The sequence below is a fragment of the Miscanthus floridulus genome, chromosome 11 (genome assembly GCF_019320115.1).
Source record: "Miscanthus floridulus cultivar M001 chromosome 11, ASM1932011v1, whole genome shotgun sequence".
Taxonomy (NCBI): domain Eukaryota; kingdom Viridiplantae; phylum Streptophyta; class Magnoliopsida; order Poales; family Poaceae; genus Miscanthus; species Miscanthus floridulus.
This window is the reverse complement of record NC_089590.1, coordinates 30,635,746-30,651,884: the sequence shown is the minus strand read 5'-3', so window position 1 is coordinate 30,651,884 and position 16,139 is coordinate 30,635,746. Positions and strand designations below refer to the sequence as shown.

The following is a 16,139-nucleotide window of genomic DNA, read 5'->3' as shown; positions in this document are numbered from 1 at the left end:
GCACATCGGTCATCTGCCATTAGGCTTCTTGACCATGATGGGATTGGCTAGCCACTCCTAGAAGGGGACCTCTTGTACAAAACTAGCCTTTAGTAGTCAGTTGATTTCATCTCGTATGGCGGCTCGCTTCTCAGGTGTATAGCATCTTTATTTCTGTCTGACATGTTGAACACCAGCTGGTAGACCCAATTTGTGCTCGATTACCTCCCTAGGGATCTCGGGCATGTTCGATGGCTCCCAAGCGAACACGTCTTTATTTGCCTAAAGGAAAGCAATGAGCTCGAGCTCCTTTCTGATTTGTCCTAATGATGTATCTTCATCGGATCATTAGGGGCTGAATAGAGTCATCCAATTGTTGGGTGCCCTATTGAGACTCCCCTAGATCAGAGTGTGTTGTCAAACCTGCCCCGAAGCCCCTGTGTATGCCTCCCTTGATCAAGTAGTGGTTGCAGGGGTATAGGCCCAAGTTGTGTCCTAGATGACGACCAACCAAGGCGATTGGAGTATCAATAGCACTTCCCTAGCCACGAGGGCATTGGACTCCTCAAAGCCTGAGATGCCCTATAATTCTTGTGAGGACACCATCCTTGCGACTTGCTTAAAGGCCTATGAGTCTCGAAGGAAAACTCCTCGATCTTTCCTACAATGTCAAAACAGACAATAGAGGTCCTAGCATAGATAGTGACCCTAGCCATGCGCAAGAACGGTCGCTCTAGAATAATGGGTGTCGTTTTGTCATGCCCTGTGTTTAGTATCACAAAGTCGGACACCACTTGAGAACTCCCGATTAAGACTTCAACGTCATCGGTAATTCCTTCAATGTGGTGAGTCAACTGATCAGTGAATTTGATGCGCATATCTATCCTCAGCAATGGCGCAAGTCATAGTACATTATCATAGACAGACATGGCGATAATGTTGATAGCCGCACCAAGATCACAAATAGCTTCCAGAGTGTTCAGGCCAATTGACACCAAAATGATGGGACAGCTAGGGTCTCCCTTTTTGACCGGCCAAGAGACGTCTTGCCAGCCCTTGGTAACCGGCTCCTGCTAGAATCTTGTTTTCACTATCTCAATGAATTTGACGTCGTCAAGTTTGGTCCGATTGGCTTGAGATGAGTGATTTCGTAGGTATGGAGGGCCAAAAAAGAACCTCTGCTTTTTGCCATTCATATTGAAATGCATCTTGGTGGTTGAGACATAGATGTGGCCTTCACAGTGTGTAAGAAAGGTCGACCCAAGATGATGGGTGCTTTTGGACTATGACCAGTATCTAGGACCAGAAAATCTGCTGTTACATAATAGCCAACAACCGCCAAGCAAATGTCATCTAAAATCCCTTTCACTTGTCAGGTAGATTGATCTGGTAGCCTGACTCGTATATTTGGGTCAGTTAGGGCCATGAGTTGTAACACATCATCATAGACTGGTGTAGGTATGACATTCATGCCCGCGCATAGATCATAGATGGCTCTCAGTTTGTGAGGGCCAATGATGATCGGGATAATTGGATAGTTGGGATCACCCTTCTTGACAGGCCAAGTATCATCCCACCATTTAGTGAGGGGATGCTCTATGTAGTAGCCTGGCTTTGTCTATGTCGTGAAGACTGGAGGACTCTCAACAACCTCTTGGTTAGGTTCTGCATAATTAGGAACCATAAGTTGAACCATAGATTGATCTGGAGAGATTGTCTAGATGGAGTTGTGATTTCTTTGATAGTTCATAGTGATTTCTTTGATAGTTCGTAGTGATTTGGGACTCTCTAGTGTGCTCGAGAACCAATCTACCAAAGCAGGTGGCTAGCGGTACATCGTGGAGGAAATCTTTGATCTAGGAATCCTTGGTAAGATCCCCTATGACAATAGGTGGAGTCACAGCGATGTCGGATCATGTTGGTTTTGCATGCCAAACATTATTGATGATGGTCATGATCAGTCTTCACGCAAGATCCCCCTACCCGGCGCGCCCCTGTCGGTGTGTTTTACTAGCATTATTTGGTTCTTGGGGAACCCCGCTTGGTGTGAAGAACAATCATAGATGGAGATGAGATTTATACTGCTTTGGGCACCCAGGAAGCGAGTAAAAGCCATATGTCCAGTTGCTACTCTTGTATTGCTTGTATTTGGTGAGATTGCTGTTACAATGTAGGTATGCCTATGAAAGAGTCGATGATTACAATAGGGGATATTGCTAACTATTTATACCCGGATCAACTTGCCCTACAAGCTAAGGAGTCATGCCCTAGTCGGAGTCCTGGTGCAATCCAGAGATATCCTTCCTTGAATAGGGTTGTCGTGGGCCTTCGGGTCTTCTCTGATTTGGAGTTAGTAGTCAACAATATGGAAGTTGGGATACCCAGGGGTATGGCATTGACAGTATGGATTTGCAATGTTGTGCTTGACTCCATATTTTGCCAGGAACTATCAGAAAGTCTTGTTAATGAAATATGGCCCTCCATCACTAATGATCAATCGAGGTGTTCCAAATTGTGGGAATATCACTTCATGGAACATCTTCTTGGCATGCTTGGAATTAGCAACTCGACATTGTAATGCTTCTACCCATTTGTTACATAATCCACTACCACCAAGATGTATTTTGCGTCTCCATACTTTGGAAATGGTCCCATGTAGTCAATCCCCCATACATCAAACAACTCCACTTGGAGGTTGTTCATGAGTGGCATTGCATCCCAAGCATTGATGTTTCCATGTTTCTAGCATCAAGCACATCTTCTGACAAACTCCTTTATATCTTGATACAATGTTGGCCAGAAGAATCTGCTTTGCCAAATCTTAGCATTTGTACGGTATGCTCCATAATGTCCTCCATAGGGTGATGCATGACATCTCTCTATGATCTTTGTGGCTTCAACCATAGGGACACATCTCCGTAGTAACCCATCAACACAGACCTGATAAAGATATGGATCATCCCACAAGTAGAAACGGCTTTCATGCTTAAGTTTCCTCTTGTCTTCCCCTGGTGCAACAAAACCTATAACCATATAGTTCACAATATTTGCATACCATGGGTTGAAGTTTGTTACCTTGAGGAGTGTGTCGTCCCTCAGATAATGATTAATAGGTGACTCATGTGTTTCCTTATATTGAAGCCTAGACAAGTGATCAGCTACCGAGTTCTCTACTCCTTTCTTATCTCTTATTTCTTTGTCAAATTCTTGGAGTAGAAGAATCCATCGGATCAACTGAGGCTTAGCATCTTTCTTAGTGAGGAGGTATTTAAGAGCAGTATGGTCTATATAAATAATTACCTTTGCCCCCACTAAGTAAGATCTAAACTTGTCTATTGCAAAGACAACAGCCAACATCTCTTTTTAAGTGGTAGCATAATTGAGTTGTGGCCCAGATAAAGTTTTGCTAGCATAGGATATAGCATAGTGCTTTTTATCCTTTGTTTGGCCTAGAACGCTCGAACCACAAAGTTGCTAGCATCACACATGATCTCAAAGGGTAGCTTCCAATCAGGTGGTTGGATGATTAGAGCTGAAATGAGCGCCTTCTTGAGGATTTGAAAAACCTCATGGCACTTGTTGTTAAAAATGAAAGGTGCATCTTTAGCTAGGAGGCTAGTTAGGGGTCTAGCGATTTGAGAAAGGTTTTTGATAAAATGTTTGTAGAACCTTGCATGGCCTAGAAAGCTATGAATGCCTTTCACATTTGTGGGAGGTGGAAGCTATTCAATGACTTCGATCTTTGCTCTATCCACTTCTATCCCACGGGCAGACACCTTATGTTCTAGAACTATTCCTTCTTGGACCATAAAATGGCATTTCTCCTAGTTCAAGACTAAGTGCTTTTCTTCACACCATTGTAAGACTTTGTCTAAGTTCTCAAGACAATCATTGATGGTTTTGCCATAGATAGTAAAGTCATCCATGAACACCTCCATGATTTTCTCAATCATGTCTGAGAAAATAGACATCATGCACCGTTGGAAAGAAGCTGGAGCATTGCACAATCCAAATGACATTCGTTGGTATGCATAAGTTCCATATGGGCATGTAGAAGTAGTCTTACTTTGATCATCAGAGTGGATAGGGATTTGGTGATATCCAGAATACCCATCAAGGAAACAAAAGAAGGAATGGTTTGAGAGGCGTTCTAACATTTAATCAATGAAGGGTAATGGGAAGTGATCATTCTTAGTGGCCTTGTTAAGTTTACGGTAGTCAATGGACATCCGCCACCTAGTGAAAGTTCATTGAGGAATGAGTTCATTTTTCTCATTCCTGACAACTATCATTCCTCCTTTCCTTGGCACAACTTGGACAGGGCTAACCCACTCACTATGAGGCACGGGATAGATAATCCCAGCGTGCAAAAGCTTAAGGACCTCTTTCTTAACAACTTCTCGCATGGCGTTATTAAGCCTCCATTGTGGTTCCCTCGATGGAGAAGAATCAGGATCGATAGGGATACGATGAGTGCAAAGAGTGGGACTAATCCCCTTGAGGTCTTAAAGTGAGTATCCTATGGCTAATTTATGTCTTTCTAAAATAGCGACAAGTTTACGGGTTTCTTCTTGGGAAAGCTTGTCATTTATGATGACAGGAGTTTCTCGATTGTTGTTGAGAAAGGCATATCTCAAGCCAGAAGGAAGGGGTTTTAGCTCAATTGTAGGTTGTAATGGTACGTCCATTGGGTCTAGCTCAATAGGTTCTACCAGCTCTTCCTCTTCTTGAATGAAATGTTCATCATTGAGAACTAGTTGTGCCATGTCTTCTAGAGATGCCATTAAGGTGTCCTCAATAGGGTCTTGTTTGGGCTTGGGTTCTACTATCGCATTGTTCAAGCGTGCAAGCAAGACGACAATAGGAGACTTTCCTAGCTTTAAATTTAAGAGACCTTGTTTTGGTCTCTCTTGAAAGAGTGTCCCTAAAGGTACACCACTCAAGAGGGACGTGTTCAAGATGTCATAGATGTGAAAATCTAGGTGGTACATGGAGCCTCTTATGCGTAAAGGAATAGACCTTATGACCCCATAACTTTCAAGAGTAACTCTAGAAGGAATTCTCAAAAGCTTATGAGATGGTATCAAGGACTCATTGGAGCAAAGTTTTTTAGCCAAAACCATTGAAATAATATTCGTCCCAATGGTAGTACTATAGTGAGCCTTTATGGTTGTTTTCTTTAGGATGCAAGTTAGAACATATGAGTGGCAATGATTTGGGCTACCTCAGTGGATAATTTTGTTTCTGCCAACCACTCATGGCTCATGATGGCCGAGAGTCCTTTGATGTACTCCATTAAAAAGGAATCATTATGTGGACCATCGTCATCCTCAAATGGTGCGGAGTGCACCAGAGGCTTCACTTGAACTGGTAAATTCGAGGCATTCCCAAAATCTTCAAAGAGATCTTCCTTGATTTCAAAGGGGAACATAGAAGGATGAGGTTCATCATCCTCTAAAATATGGTGTGTTCCCTCAATGGGAGGTTCTTCGACAACCAAATCATCAGAAGAGTTCGAAGGGATTTCAGATTCGGTTGCGTCTGCCTCCTTTGGTTGATCGGGGCTTGGCTTGACTTCTTCTTCTTTGGGAAACTCATCAAAAACGCCAGTGTAGGGGGTGTTTTCAAAGATTTTCTCTAGAATGGCTTTCCCTTCACTAATGGTTTTGTGCGAGAATGAACCTCCTGAAGATATGTCGAGGTGGAGAGCAGCTTCCTTGCTAAGGCAAAGATGGAAGTGATGTAAAAGGACATGGTTAGTCAAGGAATGGTTTGGACTAGAATTAATAAGGCTCATGAACCTAGCCCAAGTTGCTCCTAATGTCTCCTTCTCCTTCTATTGAAAGGTAAGAACTTCTATTCGCAGAGTGGCAATTCGAGAAAGGGGGAAGAAAGCAAGACAAAATTTGTCTCGAAGTTCATCCCAACTTCCATTTACTCCTACGATATGAGCATACCATTGTTTCGCTCTACCCAAAAGGGAGAATGGAAATAATTTCCATTTAATGGTCTCTTGTGTCATGCCAGCAATAGTCAATTAAGAACACAATTGCTCAAATTTTGTAAGGTGGGTGTAAGGATTTTCGTCTTCTATCCTAGAGAAGGATTACTCCCAAACCATGGCTACGAAAGCAGAACGAAGCTCATAGCCATCAGTAAGAATTGGGTGCGAAGATGGTGGAGGCTCCAATAATTCGCCCTTCGGAGCTGAAAGTTGAATGATAGGTGTGGAATCCATGTGGTAGGGGGTGGTTAAACAAGGTAAAGAGATATACTGACGAACTTGGTTCAAAACTAGCACAGCTACCATTCCCAGCAACGACACTAGAAAGCTTGTTGGTATTTGTTAACGCACACAGAAAAATCCACAAGCGTACAGATACCGATGTAGCTTTCACCTGAAAGTATTCTAAGGTATCGATTTCCACGATAAACGCGAAGTGTTCTAGTAAGAATCAAGATCATCTAAAGATAAAGATAAGTTTACATGTTTTTATGGGTAGAGAGGAATTTTCTATGGCTTATACTAGAGAACTAAGGATCACGCTTACTATACTTTACTTATTTTGGAGCAACAGTACCTTTTCGAGTCTCGAAGGAGGTGAGAAAAAGTTAGTCGGGGGAAGGCTGCCAAAAAAGCTCTACAAAACACCAATCCCAATGTGATGGATTATGATGGCCTGACAGAGCTATCACCTCTGGGGCTACCACAACTGTCACACCCCAAACTTTCTATTTTGGGTTGTGAATAGAAAATACTAATAAAAATAAATGATTTTATAATGTTTATAAAATTTTCCAAGATTTTGGTAGGTTGGTTACAATTGCAAACAGTGCAAAATATGAATTTTAAATCTTTTGGAATTTATATTGATATGTTTGTTGCATTCATGCCTTTGCATTTAATTTTATTGTGTGAAAAATGATTATCAAAAATCAGTTTAGACGTGAATCAGTCTTGCTCTATTTATAAATAAAATATTTGAATTTCATTTGAAACCAAGTTTAAAGACCTATTCTAAAAAGTTCTATATGATTTTTCAAAAAACTCCAGGATTATAAAACAATTTCATAATTTATTTGGTTTGAAAAAGATTTCAAATTGAGCTTTAAATGATTTTACAAAAAATTTCTAAACTCCCTGTCTACTCTTTGGGCCCAATCCAGCAGCCAAGCCCAGCAGGTTGCCCCGCCTGATCCTCTTCTCTCTGCCTTTCACTTCTAGCTGGGTCCCACACGTCATCTTCCACCTCCAGCCGCTGCTCCCTCCCCTGTTGAAAACAAAAAACGAGCCGAGCTCCCTGCTGCCGCCATGGACGCCTGGCCCCTGTTCCCTTTCCTCTTCCTCGGCTCGCAATCAATCAATAATAATAAATCCCCACTAAAATCACGTCTTCAATCCCCCTAAGCCCCATCCGTTCCTTCCGTTTTCAATTCCAGAAACCGTCGGCCATTAATGGTCGCAGTCAAGCTCCACCGGCGCCCTTTCTGCTCCCCTCCTAGCTCTATATAAACCGCCCAGGAGCACCTCGCACGCGAGACACATCTGCCTCGCCCCTCGTCATGCCTTCTCGCTTGTTCCAGCACCTCCGGTCGCCACCACGAAGCCGCCATCGCCATTGCCGACCCCCGGCTGAGCTCCCGATCTCCGCGGACAAGGCCTTCCCCATCCTGATTTCACCTCCGTTGGAACCGGTGTGCAATTCGCGTGCACCTCACTGCAACTCGTCGCCAACAGAGCCGGCAACCTCTCCATCCATGTTGGCCGCAATCCAGCGCTGCCTCCTATCTGTCTTCACCACGTGCAACTGTCTCCGAGCCGTACTCGCCGCCAGGAACCCCTCCTTCGACCTCTCTGGTGTCCTCGTTATCCGGGACTGCTCGCTGGAGTCCCTTGGTCACCGGAACATCAACTCGCTGAAGCTGGACACCCTCCACCACAGCACCTCCGTCTCTGCTGTTCCCAGTGACCTCAAAGAGGAGAGCTTCCCCGTTCGTCCATCTCCAGTTTAACGACTCAGGTTGATCCCACTTGTCCCTTACTCCATGCTTCCGTTTCACAATATCGCAGGCAGCACTAGATGGAATACAGTTCACATGTCGTGAACAAATCTGTAGGCGATATGATTCCAGTGTTTATTCCTTGCACAAGCTAGCATGTTCAATATCTCGTACTGGATTCAAATATAAAAAATCATGGACTAAGATCTCGTCTATCAGAATCACATTCATAGACTCATTAATCGCATGCTTCATCGTATACCAGCTTAATTTATCTAGACTTTCCATGCATGTCTTGATGGTATGCAAATACAGAAGCTAGTAAGTTTTGAGATGAAAGCACGTACACCATATTTATCTTGATGATGTCAGCACTACATCATTCCAATGTCATATGTCTTTTTCATCTAAAATATAATTTCAATATTCCTATAAATATCCTTTTAGCAATCTAGCTCATGATTTTCATTCTTCTGCATCTTTACCATCTTTCTTGCTAATCCTTGATATTGGGTCATAATTCCGATTTTGTAACTTAACTTTATTTCCAAAATGTTTAGTTTATTTAAAATGCTACTTTTACAATTTTAACCCATAAAACTTCAAAAGTCCATATATTTTAAGCCGTAGCTTCGTTTTTAGTTATTTTTGCGCTCCGTGATTGCAATCCCTACGTGTTTAAAATCTTTAAAGTATGCTTTTGTAATGCTTGGTGTATTGTTTTTAGGTTCTTGTGATGATTGTACCGGTTGTTTGCTGACATTAGAAGTGGAGCTATACGAGGAGCAGATTTGAGAAGTGGAACAATCGGCAAACGTATTGGAAGGCAAGTGTAACATGAGTACCCTTGATACCTAATAATTTTATAATCACCTTTTCATGTGCATGTGTCTAATTTGATGAACCACTAAGGACTTTTTCTAGAACTGTTATACCCTATATTCCTTGTTACCCTTGGGTTATGCATATGAGTAGTTTTGCTTAGCCTACAATCACAAAACTGTTATAATGCTAATCTTGATTAATGGATTATGGAATCAATGTTAAAATGATGCTTTTTAGCAACATGGATATCAGGGGGCTAGAGCAATGAGCCTTTTTGTGTGCTGTAGTCTGCCCTCCGTAAGGACTGAATCTTAAAGTGGCAACCCAGGACATATAGTACAACCACAAGCCACATGGCTCTGGCTTGACTCAGTATCAGAATTCTACTAGTTTGTGGCAGCTTACCAAAAGGCGCAAGAGGGGCTCCGATTGGTTTGATCTCGGCCTACCAAGGGGGTATTCTTTGATTTCTTGGTCTTTTTGTTAGTCACCCCTTGGGGGAGGGATCTTACTTCTTGATGGGGAAACCTTAGCGGGTTGCTACTTATTAGTCAGGCATGTGAACGGTCTCTTAGTGTACCCTGCCACACTCTCTTGGAAGAGGTGATGGCATATGGTAATCATGACTTGTGGTGAAAGTGTACAACCTCTACAGAGTGTAAAACTGGTATATCAGCCGTGCTCATGGACATGAGCGGCCTGGATCCTTTTCGAGATAGGTGGTTCTATGGATGGTTCGGGTGATGATTAATCTTGATGATAATTATTATACTTCTCACCTTGGGAGCTTAAGCATAACTTAGTTGCTCAGGTTTAAAATAATAAATGCTTACCGTAGTTCAGTCGAGTCTAGCCTTTTGAGCCTTGCATCCCCTCATGTTATACTTGTTGAGTATGGTGCGCTCACACTTGCTTTATAATCAATAAAAATCTTAGATGGGTACCAGATGGTGGATTCAAGTGATGAGTTACACAAGATGTTCCAAGAGTACTAGGCGAGTGCTCCCCCAGTCAACCATCCCTATGGAGTATGGAGTCCCAAAGAGAAGATATAGAATAATTTCTGCTATGCTTTGTAATAGATGTAAGTCTTGATGTAACTATGTTTTGATATATAATAAAGCATTGTTTTTTTATATTCTCCATATTTATCGCTATATGTGTCATGTGGACATCCTGGGCACACATATGGTTAGCGCTTGGTATTCTTTGAAAAACTGGGTGCGACAACAACTAATCGTAGGATTGGGAGGAAACTTAGGTAACCTCTAGCCTAGACACCACGTCTACACTAGGGTTTACAACTCTAATCACAATTTATAATTAGAGCACTCAATGCAAGCGGTGCTCCCATAAATAAAATATAGTAAAGATTGAATTCAATTAACTAGAGAACTTAAAAATACTAATAGAAGAACCTGGATGTAACTCAAAGATGAATCAGATCTGTAAAGGTACAAAGTCAAGAAGAATCCGATAGATCTGGCTTCTCTTCAGATATCTCTCCTATCCTCTCTCCCTATTTTCTATAATTCAACTGCATGAGAATCATCTAGATGGACACTACTACAATTTGTGTATGAAATAATGAAGCTTTGGAGCGTAGGGTATGTAGATGTGTCTCCTAGAGAAGGTATGGGGGTCATTTTATAGGCCGAGGTGGAGTAGAGGGAAAGAAAACGCCATGTCATCAATCTATGCCATGTTTCTTGATCACTGTCGGATCAAACCAACCTTCTCTGGGTGGTGGAGATCATAGTGATCGCTTCTAGAAAGTTCCCAACCAACCTATGAAGAATACTGGAAGAGAGCCGGCCATGCGCTGCCAAACCGGCCATGCGGCCTCTCTCGTCGCCATGAGGCCCTTTCCTGGTTGAGCGGAGGCAGCTCCACGCCCTCTCCCACACTCCCACCGCGCAGACACATGTGCTGGCAACGCCACACACCAGCCAGCGTGGGACACATGTCCTTATCAGGCCAATCTCGCGCCCCCGCCCTGGCACACGAGCGCGCGTGTTGATGGCACCACACATCATGACTTCGCTAGCCAACTACGTCGCTAGTTTCTGCGTGGGAGGCAGGTGGGGCCGATAGGGCTGGGCCACCTGGCAGCCATTCAGTAGGGTTTATTCAGAAAATTCGTCAAGGTGGACCCAATCGTTAGAATTAAACGTGATTACTCGCGATGAAAACAACTCCAGAAGAATCTAGAAGGCACCAGAAGGCAAACCACCGAAGAAGAACATGAGAGACAGACAGGTGGGGCCAGCTAGCCTAGGGGGACCGTAGGGCAGCCCTTCCTTGCTACATCGGTTCTCCACCGCCTTAAGGATTGCATCAAAGTCATTCTTTTAATTTGGTTTGATTTGAGGGTCTGGAATTGATGCTACCCCTATATATACTAGCCCCTACCCCCCTAAGGCATCAGTAATCAGAAGAATCATCAAATCAAAAGTTAGGGTTTCTAGAGAGAATAGAATAGATCTTAAATTCTTCAAGTTCTAGTATATGCTAGCTAGCAAGATTCAAGTAGAGTTGGGCTATTGCTTAGGATTCTAGATTCATCGTCTGGAGGCTGGTAAAGCCATTGTATCCTCTATATTTTGTGACTTTGTGCTTATTCAATACTATGTTTCTATTTATTATGTTCCTAGTTTGCTTTGGTAGTATGCTTGATATAGTTATGAGTGATAATGAATTTATGCATAAATTCGCAAAAAGCTTAGCTTAGTACTCGAGCGAGCTAAGTGGTCGATATTATGTAAGTGTGGAGCTTAAATATTGTTTACCTACGGATGCACCCTACACGTCGGGCCATGTGGTAGATCGTGAGTGTGACACTCTCATTGAGTCCTTTGTAGTCCACTCCCTATTTGTAGGACAAGTAGGACCTTGTTGCGAAGGGAATCAAGCTCTGTTCTTGATCTTCCTTAGTAATGTTCCTTATGCTTAGATACAGAGATGGTTATGCTATAGATGAAAGTATATATACTAGGGTGTACAGAAGACTTAGTAAATAAGAAATGATTTAGGAATCTTTTCTCTTAACTAATCTCCTGCCTAGCCATATATTACATTTATGAGTATCTATTTCTATCTCTGGATTATGATTATTTCCTTATACTTATCTTTTATTTTACCACCTGACTTACCCCTAATGAAGCATATGTTTAGTTAATGATCTTATCATAAGTATACATATTTGTCAATATCTCTAGCCACTGCTCCTCCCTGTGGAAAAATATAAATAATGATACCTGGTATACTGCCAGGTGAAATGTTACAATGATACATTATCTATGCGTTTGCGGATTACTTCAACATATATAATCTTTCCTAAATATACAAGTGTCATCAATAATTACCAACAACATTTCTAACATCATTGCTAGGGATGACAACCTAGTAAGAGTGATGTTAAGAAATGTCAACAAGCAATTCTGGCGCTGTTGTCAGGGAGGGCACAGGCTAAAAGGGAATTGATCAAAATGATACTTATAGATGACATCATAACTATGCACCTCTACTTTAGCAGACTTACCCTTGTTTGTCTTTGTTCATATCTTATACAGGTATTGCTAGATTGGTTTTGATTCACCAACAAATTCCATCAATCACAATCAAACCAATCAAGAGGCAGCTCAACACTAGTTTCTGAAGCTATGGCTGATAAGACTGCATGAATTCTCTACTGCAAGCACAGAGAACATCCACACTAGGACAACACTCAAAACCAACAACCTTGAGTTTGAGCTCAAGTCAAGCCTCATCGACATGGTGCAAGCTATCTAGTTCAGCGGAAAGGCATATAAAGATGCTAGTGCTTATCTCTAGAATTTTTTGGAGATTAGCAGCACAATAGTCATCAAGGATGTCGCTCAACATATCATACTACAACGCCTATTTCCATTCTCATTAGTGGGAAGGGCGAAGCAGTGGTTTTACACCAACAAAGATAACAATCAACACGTGGGCAAGATGTTTGAAGGCCTTTCTAGCAAAGTTTTTCCATATAGGCAAAACTAATGCCTTAAGAGGAAAAATTTCCAACTTTCAACAACAAAAAGGAGAAACCATTCTAGAGGCATGGGAACATTTTCAAGAATACATTTTAGATTGTCCTCATCATGGGATGGAAGATTGGTTGCTTATGCAAGGCTTCTACCATGGATTAATTCAGAAAGCTTATGAACAACTTGATGCAATTGCCGAGCATTCATGTCACTCACCCTTGGAAAAGCTAAAACTCTCATGGAGAAGGTAGGCTCTAATCAAGGCTGGTCGCAATGAAGTATTCAAACATGCAATAAGAGTGAAGAAGTACTAGAAGAGGTGTGCGCACTTTCAACCAAGATGGACATACTGTTGAATTGGCTTAAATAGCGAGCCAATTATAAGAAAGATCGTCAAGCCATTCAAGATGCTTATAATGCCCAAAACACATAGGGAGAATATTTGGGGATTGATTTCCCTGAGTATCAAGAGGATGTAAACATTGTCATCAATAATTCTATTCCACAACAACAAAGACAAGGATGGGGGCAACAACAACAGTCAAATTACCAAGGTAAGTACCTAGGTAATTACTATAATTCCTTCAATTCCAAACAACTATCCTTGAGAGATTTGATCTTAGAACAAGCTAAGATTAATGAGAGTATTTCTAAAAACCTTGTTTCTAATGATAAGGTCCTAGAAAACATAGACACTAAAATGGAAAGTTTTTCTTCGGCTATAAAAGATCAACTTAGCTATAATAAAAAGATAGAATCACAAATAGCACAATTGACCGCTGCTCTGCCTTTTGCCACTAACCTTGAAAAGGTCAACACCATAACCACAAGAGGTGGCAAGTCTACTCATGATCTGCCATATCCGATAAAGACAAGTAAGACACCAGCAGCAATACGAGAGGAAGGAAAAGAAGAAGTCGAAGAATTTGGACGACAAGCACAAGAGATGATGCAAGACACCACCCTCCTACCATTTCCACATAGAAACCAAAGGTTAGAATGTATGAGCAGTTTGGTAAGTTTGTAGAGGTAATTCAAAAGTTATATATCAATATCCCCCTGCTAGATGCCATACAGGTACCTACCTATGCGAAGTACCTCAGAGACATTCTAAGCAACATGATAGAGACCACTGCCCACCACTGAGGTAATCAAGTTAATGGAGGAGTATAGTGCGGCCATCCTCAACACATCACTAGTAAAGAAGAAGGATCCAAGATGCCCCACAATTGACTGTTCGATCGAAAACCAAAATTTTGCAGCATGCGCTATGTGACCTTGGCACAAGCATCAGTGTCATGCCCAAGGCGGTCTTTGACAAACTCAACTATTCGACACTCACGCCAACATCAATGTGCCTACAACTAGCCAACCAATTGGTTCGCTATCCTACAGGAATCACTGACAATATTCTGGTAAAAATAAGAAACTTCTTTATTCCAGTAGATTTTGTAGTGCTTGACATGCAGGAAGACATGAGGACACCCCTCATTCTTGGGAGACCCTTTCTGAGCACTACAAATGCACACATTGATGTTGGAGCTGCTAAAATTTGATTCCACATCATTGAGAAGGAAGAGCGAATCGCCTTCAAGCCAAGACCGAAACAATGCTCTAAATTGGAGTGGTAAGAGAAGCAAATACAACCATCAAGGTCTCCATCTCTAGGATCGATTGACACACCCGAAGAATACACACGATCGGAGAAGTCCAGTTCGGTGGACTTAAAATTCCGAACCCTCACCAGGAGGTAAAATCGATAGTTGTCCATATTTACTTTTTACATTGCATTCTTACTTTGGCATATTTATTTTTCAATAATTGTATTATAAAATAAAAAAAATCATCATTGCATCATAAAATATTTTCAAGCCCCCTGGTAAATAATTTTTATGGTGTTTAAAAACCTGCAAGGAAATTTACCATAGAGGCGTAAAAATTTAAAAATACCATCCATGCATCTACTTATATTTCATAGTATGACAAAATATTTTTGCATAGCATACATATACATGTGAGTACGATAGAAATACAGGAAATCGAGACCCACAGCAGACACTTGGGGCCCACAACCATCACCATCACACCCTCTCCACCAGCCATTTTGGGTGCCTCTGCACCGATGAGCACCAGCACTTCCTTAGCTTTGAAGCAAAGTTTCATCTGGTGGAGAGCCAACTCAAGTAGGCCCAAGGGGGGCTAGCTAGCCCCACCACTAGGTCGGTCGGCCTGCTGCTGCGCCATCTATAAATGGCCAGCCTCCTGGTTGCTCTCTGCCTCAAACACAACTACAAACAAGCCTTCTAGTTCTAAATTTCAAACTCCAATTCTGAGTTTAGTAGTTAACTTAGTATAAGTGCTGGTAAAATTAGGGATAGATAAAAATATTCATGGTAGAAGTTCTGCTAAAATTTTGCTTAGAAAAAAAATTATTGGCAATCAGAATGACAAACCCTCGGACGGCTAACTCCTAGACGACTGATGAGATCCTAACATACAGGTATGATAAGCCTCGGGTCTAATGGTTCCCAAATGAAGAAGACCCCCAACTGACCCCTTTAGGATCGCCTAGGGGCTATGCCCATCGTGCATGCTCACGCGCACCCTTTGGCAAAGAGACCCAGCACCACAGCTTCTGCCTGGGGCTTGAGGCTTCCTCGAGCCTTGGGCTCCCGATCTATGGCACCTTTAGGCCTAGCCCTTGGTTCCTGCCCGGCTAACAATGTCAGACAAGGCCTGAGCACAAGAAGACAAGCCCTAGGCTCCTAATGCCTAGGGGTTTCCTAATGTTGATCCCTAGGCATGCCCCTACCAACTGCTCCTTCGATAGGGTCACGTCTAGGGCATGACACAAGAAGACAAAGCTTCCCACGGCCTCCGGGGGCTCAGGGGCTTTTGGGCCCATGCATCAGCCCCTGAAGCTGACCTCCTTTGCCACCAAGAAAACTCCAGACGGTCTCACCTAAGTGAGGCCAATCCAAGCCAACACCCTCTGACACGCAAACTATCAGAATAGAGCAGCCGGATGACACCCAGGCTTCTTTGGCTCCAAGACACCTCATCGGTCCATGGCGCATCGCTGCAAGCCCCTCCTTGACTCCAGTGCATGTAGACCATAGACAAGAACCCCCAAACCGCCTTGTACCTAACCTATCTCATTATATAAGGGATAAGGTCAGACCTAGAGGAGGGAGGATCCTGAGTTCAATCACCAGACAATCCATTCCACTCCATCTGCCTCCGCTCTGCACTGAGTGCAAGACAACCTGAACAGGGGCACCGAGCCCCTCCTCCACCGCATCCCATCGTCTCCTTCCACTC

The 16,139-nt window shown here is 42.6% G+C and overlaps 1 non-coding gene across 1 annotated transcript; it reads right to left on the bottom strand.

Moving 5' to 3' along the window:
• Window positions 1–12,831: 12,831 nt before the first annotated feature.
• On the bottom strand, window positions 12,832–12,939 carry LOC136495093 (small nucleolar RNA R71). Its single transcript, XR_010768875.1, has one exon. It is a non-coding gene; the product is annotated as a small nucleolar RNA R71 (small nucleolar RNA).
• Between the last annotated feature and the right edge of the window lie 3,200 nt (window positions 12,940–16,139).